The sequence below is a fragment of the Etheostoma spectabile genome, chromosome 17 (genome assembly GCF_008692095.1).
Source record: "Etheostoma spectabile isolate EspeVRDwgs_2016 chromosome 17, UIUC_Espe_1.0, whole genome shotgun sequence".
Classification (NCBI taxonomy): Eukaryota; Metazoa; Chordata; class Actinopteri; order Perciformes; family Percidae; genus Etheostoma; species Etheostoma spectabile.
In genome coordinates this window covers 2,526,396-2,532,863 of record NC_045749.1, presented here as the reverse complement: position 1 = coordinate 2,532,863, position 6,468 = coordinate 2,526,396, and the positions used below count along the sequence as shown (strand labels likewise).

General features: G+C 40.1%; 1 protein-coding gene across 2 annotated transcripts in view; it reads left to right on the top strand.

The window, feature by feature from the left end:
- Nucleotides 1–4,951: 4,951 nt before the first annotated feature.
- LOC116705002 (gap junction alpha-5 protein) overlaps nucleotides 4,952–6,468 on the top strand; it is a 13,316-nt gene continuing 11,799 nt past the window's right edge. The window contains exon 1 of one of the 2 annotated variants that reach the window (XM_032540834.1): nucleotides 4,952–5,360. The gene's annotated coding sequence lies outside the window, so the exon portion shown is untranslated. The remainder of the gene's footprint in view (nucleotides 5,361–6,468) is intronic. The other variant, XM_032540831.1, reaches the window with a different exon arrangement.

The window sequence follows — 6,468 nt, the reverse complement described above, 5'->3', positions numbered from 1 at the left end:
CTCATACCTGGCGAATAAAGCTGATTCTGATTCTGATTCTGATTCTGACTCACTCACTTATTTTAAATCACTTCTTAAAACACGTTTTTATAGACTTACAGATGTGATACCATCTGTTTAAAGTCTCTCTTTGTATTTTTACCCTATAACTTAAAATCATCATTTTTTCCTGTCATTTAAGGTGTCCCATCTCATAATTTATACTGTTTATAGAGGGTAAACAACAATTTACACACAGGCCTGAAATACACACACACACACACACACACACACACACACCTGCTCAGGAGCTATTCATGAACTAATGGAGAGATGTCAGAGTGAGTGGGTGGTTCTGTGGGTACGATGCCTTGCTCAAGAGTACCTGAAGGTGAACTGGCATCTCTCCATCTACAATCTGTTCTTTAGATCTTACAGGGACTTGAGCCAGCAACCCTCCAGGGCTCAACCCAACGCCCCACGGACTGAGCCACTGCCACACCAAAGAAGTGTACGCACTGGATGTGTATTGGTTAGTATTCATTCACTTCTGTTTCTTTGGTCAAAGCACTTTGTAAACTATTGTTTGTTTTTAAAGGTGCTACATAACAAAACCACAATTTAAAGAGATGATGTGGTCTCATGACTAGAATTTGACACAGGGCCCGTCTACAAGGCAGAGCCACAGGAATCAGAAAATAATGCATCTGTATTAGTTGGTATTGTGATGTTGCAACTAATTTCCAATTAACTGAATTACTAAAATGAGTTGACACCCTGTGAATATCCAGTAGGCTTTGGGGATCCTACAGGTCTGGGATCCACTTAGTTTTCAGCCGCCCAGTGTCCCAAAGTCCACATTGTACAGATATAATCCTCACACATCATCTTTCATCGAACGTCCTTGTCCTTTTTCCCACTTTGTCGCCCTCTCTCCCTCTGGTGTGACAGTCAGCTGTGTGTCAGAGGAGGTGCTGCGGTTCAGATAAACCCACTCGGCTGCTGTGCGCTCTAACACCGATGAAGCACTTCCTAAAAATAGAACAGAGAGGTCAGCCAGAGTTTGTGCACATCTTTTGCTTGTGTCTGTGTGTGTGTGTGTGTGTGTGTGTGTGTGTGTGTGTGTGTGTGTGTGGTGTGTCCTCTTTTAAGGAAAGGCATGCTATGATCTAAATGCAAGACGATAACAGAGGTGTGATACGGGCAGAGACAAATTGGTCACACACACACAAACACACACACACACACACAAACACACACACACACACACACACAAACACACACATACACACACATAACACCCTTATGTGAGGTCTGAAAACAAGAGAGAAAATGACTACAAATACATTTCTGACAATCTCTTCATGTCTTTACATAGATCAATCTCTCTGGATTGTGCTGCTGATATGTTTCAGGTTTATAAACCTCTCAAACATTTTCAAGTCATTTGTTTTTTTCATTGATTTTTAAATATGTAAATTGTCCACACAACAAAACGCCAATCACAAGTAAACAGCAGCTGAAGGTCTTCAAATAACTTCCGATGTTCATTTCACAAGAAAAGCAGCAAATCCACTAGTCCACCACGTTGGAACAAGGGAAAGTTTGGACGTTTCTCTAAATTACTCAACATAAAATGTAAAATGTTGTCAAATAACTGTCTTGGTCTGTTGGGCAATGACTCAATTGAAGATTGTTGCAGCAGAAAGCGTTATGATGTACTTCACAACCAAAAGTGTAGATAGTATACACATTTAATTGACATTCAGTTATATGGGAAGAAATAACATAAATGTTACGTTTAAAACGTGTGGAATGATCTGGAAAAGTGTACTTTATCTTTCTCAGAGATTCACCTAACCAGTTTTGCAAAAATGGCAAAAACAACTGTGTAAATGTCGAAATACCAAAACCAAACCATTCAAAATGATACACATCTCTTTGTGAGTGAGCAGTGTAAATGTGCAGTGTGATCGTGCTACACCACTGGTACTCTGTCTTCTAATATCAAAATTAAAAGTCAAGTTGGAATTTTAAGTGAGACAGATATTGTTACATCTATGTGTTCACCCGACTCAACAATTTCAATGAATCTTGGGGATCATATGTTTCATTATTCACCTTTTGCGTGGCAAATGGTTTCACATAGAGATCCGTTGTTATGGTTACGAGTGTGGCACAAGCTCTCACCACCAGAAGCAGTTTAGAACGAAACAAAGCCTTCTTAATCGATCCTGGGGTGTTGTTGACCGCCGAGCGTCACATGGGGAACCACTGTTTCACATGAGCTCATTTACACACACTCACACACACACACACGCTCACACAAGCACGCACGCACACACACACACACACACACAAACACTCACAAGCACAAACAAACATCAACTCACACACGTATACACCAACAGACACATAAACACATAAACACGCACACACACACACACACACACAAACACACACATGTACGCACACACACACACACACAAACACACGCACACACAACACAACACCCACGCCACACACACCCACACACAGCACACACCGCACACACCACACACAGACCACACACAACACACACATACAAACACAAACAACACACACACAAACACACACCACACACTCCACCACCCGCACCACACCAACACACACAAGACATGCACACATGCATGCGCGCACACACACAAAAAGCAAACGCACCACACCAACAGACACACACACTACAAACCACACACACACACACACACACACACACACACACACACACACACACACAGGCACACCCACACACACTCCAACACAGGCCCTGAGGACCACAGTGTGCATTTTATATCACAAGTTCTCTGGGAAAAAAAGACCCACAAATATTCCATGCTGACGAAAAAAGCCCAACATTTAAAACCTCTGGCTCCCTGAAGTCATGAGTGCTCATACCGTAGTAGAGAGCATGATATATTACTTTTTTTTCTTTTTCTTTTTTTGATTGCTTAAGCACCATTTTAAAAGCAGGGACAGATTTTTCAAAACACTACAGACAATAAGCACAACCACACACCCAAACAGCAGAACACCTCAGATCATTAGCTAAATGAAACACTCTTGCAAAAACTATACATTCATTTATAAAAAACATGTTTCTTTGTCTAAGTTTCACATGACTTAATTCTGTTTGAACCAGTAACACTCTGCTGTAGCTAACGTAAAACAATTTTATCAATTATAGTTCTCAGTGATTAGAATACCATAAATGAAGTATATACAACAAATTCACCAAAATACTACACAAGACCAATGCAGCAGACTGAGGAAAATACAATTTATCTATCTCCATATACTCAAATCAGTCAACATTTCAACATGGAGAATCACAACAAAACAGTTTTCATATAGCTACTACAGTAGTGTGCATAACAACAACAACAACAACAACAAACATACTGTATCCAGCACAGGTTACAATTAGAGTTTTTTGTTTTTTAAAGTGCTTAAACCTGATTGTTGTGACTACAATTACAGTTTTTTCCAATTGTTAAAACACAAGTTTGCAAACTAGGCTGGTTTCATCAGCACAATTCACAAAACCACACACCCACACAGCAAAATGCCTCGTATACATCCTGCAAAACGAAGCACTGCAACCAAAACTAAATATATCATCAAAAACAAACTTTTGCCCCAAATGGCACACACTTTATTCATATTGTCAGATTTTTGTCTAACCAACTACACTGTACTCACAGTGAGTCACAGTAGAAGATAATGGAACAGTGACTAGAAATAGTAGTGTGTAGTGGTTCATAGCGTAGCAGGGCACCGCACGATGTAGCAGGGCACCGCAGGACGTGTAGCAGCACCACGGCGACAGCTGCAACCCTGGTTTTGGAGCCTCCTTAATCCAAGGAAACATGCTGGGTGAAAAAAGGTAGCGTCATTTTGAATGGCAGTGTTTTGAAATGTCAAACATGTGACTTTATGTCAGATTGTTGTGTCTTATGCAGAAAACCGTGTTCAGTGCATTAAAAAAGTGCCATTGAGTGTAAAGCAGAAAATGTGTTTAGACTGTTGGAGACTTGAAAAGAGGTTTTGTCTGTGTATCAGTTGTTTAAATAATTGTGCTATGCATGTCATTTTAGTGTGTTAGCAATTGGAAAAAACGGTAAACTGTATATGAACAGTATATACATATATATGTATATATATACAGTATATATATATATACACACTGTATATACTGTTGAATAAAAAAGAAAAAAACAGTCCTACAGAAAATGACAGAAGAGTTGCTGCTCTTCAAAATACGCATCTGTATTTATCACTAGTCTACTTTAAGGGAACAATAATAAGTTGATGATTGGCTGAGTAAATATTTTAATAATTTGCTACAAATGTCTCCAAAACATATCTGGGAACTATGTACAAAGTGGGTTCAGGCCTCAGGTCAGGTTCTTTGTTGACTTTAATTTATTTTTATTTTTGGGGGGGCATTTTCGGCCTTTATTTTTTGACAGGACAGCTGAAGACATGAAAGGGGAGAGAGAGAGGGGGAACGACATACAGCAAAGGGCTGCAGGTCGGAGTCGAACCGCGGCCTATACGGGCGCCTGTTCAACCAGCTGAGTCCTCCATTTGTTCGTTTTAAAGTGAAGTTTTTACTCCCACGAATTAAGCAACCAAATGGAGACAAAGAGAGACATAGAGAGAGACATACAGAGAAGAATGGAGCAACATGAGGACATGGAGGAATGCTGGACTGGGACCTGCAGCCATTGTGTCCTGATACAATATCTTGCTTCCTTTAGATGCCAGACATCACAAACACACACATGCACATACATACCGGTAAGAGTTGAATAGCAGGCAGTGAGGCACCAGGCCCACTTCCTCTGATGTGAGGGGGAGAAAGAGAGAGAGAGGGGGAGACAGAAAGAGAGAGAGAGAGAGAGAGAGAGAGGGAGAGAGAAGGAGGCTGGTACAAACTAGAGTCTCATACACATTTCAGTGCAGTCCTCTGGTAACACACTGCTCTCATCTGTGCGCTGCTGTCTCACCGTAAACTCAACTGAAGGAACTTTTGTTGTTGTCCATCCGTCTGTTTCTGCTCAGAGTCCGACTCCGTCTCAAGTTCAGATTCAGAGACTTAACTTGGATTTAAGACACAAACTTGAAACTAAAGAAAGACATTTAATACACCTTAAATACCTGGAAGACATCTGCAACCACCTCACATAAACATCTGCTGCTGCTGGACGCTGAGGATCCTTGGGAGGGGAGGAGGTGCCTTGCTCAAAGGCACTTCAACATAACTGCTGAGGAAGAGGAGAGCAGCCACTTTTTCTACCTTTGATCAAGACTGTCTCAGGCCAACTGCAATCCTACATCAGGTAAAGTGTGTGCATGCGTTCAACAGGTGCACAACGTGCAGCCCACAACTTCTGACTTTTATTTGCTAATTTTAGTTAAAATATTTACACACATGTTTACTAGGCAGTATGATAGCTAAGTGGTTAGCACTTTGGCCTCAGAGCAAGAAGGGTCTGGGTTTGAATCCAGGTTGTTCCAGGCCTCTTTGTGTGTTTTCTATGTTTTAGCATGAGTGCTCCAGTTTCTTCCCACTACAAAGACATGCATGCTAGGTAACTAGGCCTACAGTTGAAAATTATCCGACTGGCTAACACTAGCGCATTTACGGAAATGTTGATTAATGTGCATTTTCCTAATCAAATAAATCAAACCTAATCTCACAGATTTCAAGTATTCTCATTTGATATAATGTTCATTTCCTGATTCATTTTACCCCTGTCCTGGTGGAAACTCTGAAACAACAAAGGAAAACTCTCCATTGCATCATTCAGTGATCAATGATATACAGCGTGCATATAGCTACTACTAATTATGTTTGCAAAGAAAGAAAAAAGAAGATAGAAAAACCCATTGCAGATTTCGCAGGCAAGGAGCTGAGTACAACAAAGCTGGGATCAGAAAGGAGCCCAGCGCGTCTCAGATATCCTACCAAAGACCAAATGATGGCCTTCAGGATATTGACAGACAGGTAGATTTTCACAAGACCTAAGAAGTTTAAATTGGAAAGATTCTTAAAAACAAAAAAAAACAACCATAAAAACATAGTTAGCGTTTTAGTTTTGGTGTTTATGAAAGAGTTGTAGGAGCTTTAGAGAGTAGAAAACATATCCAGATCGGAGTAAAATATGGAAATTAAAAAGAAAAAATTAAACTGGAAATTTTGTGTAAATTTCTTTTAGTCTTGATTCATTTGTTGTTTTTTCTTTCTTTGATTAATCTCTCACATTTTTATCATGTTCACCCACTACTACTTTGCAGAATATTAATAGTGCAGCTTATAAATAACATCCATTATCCCCTTAAAAACATCCTCAGGTCCAAGTGAAGTTATCTTTGAGTATGTATTATTAACGAGCAGAGGAAAACTGTATGTCTGTGTGTGTGTGTGTGTGTGTGTGTGTGTGTGTG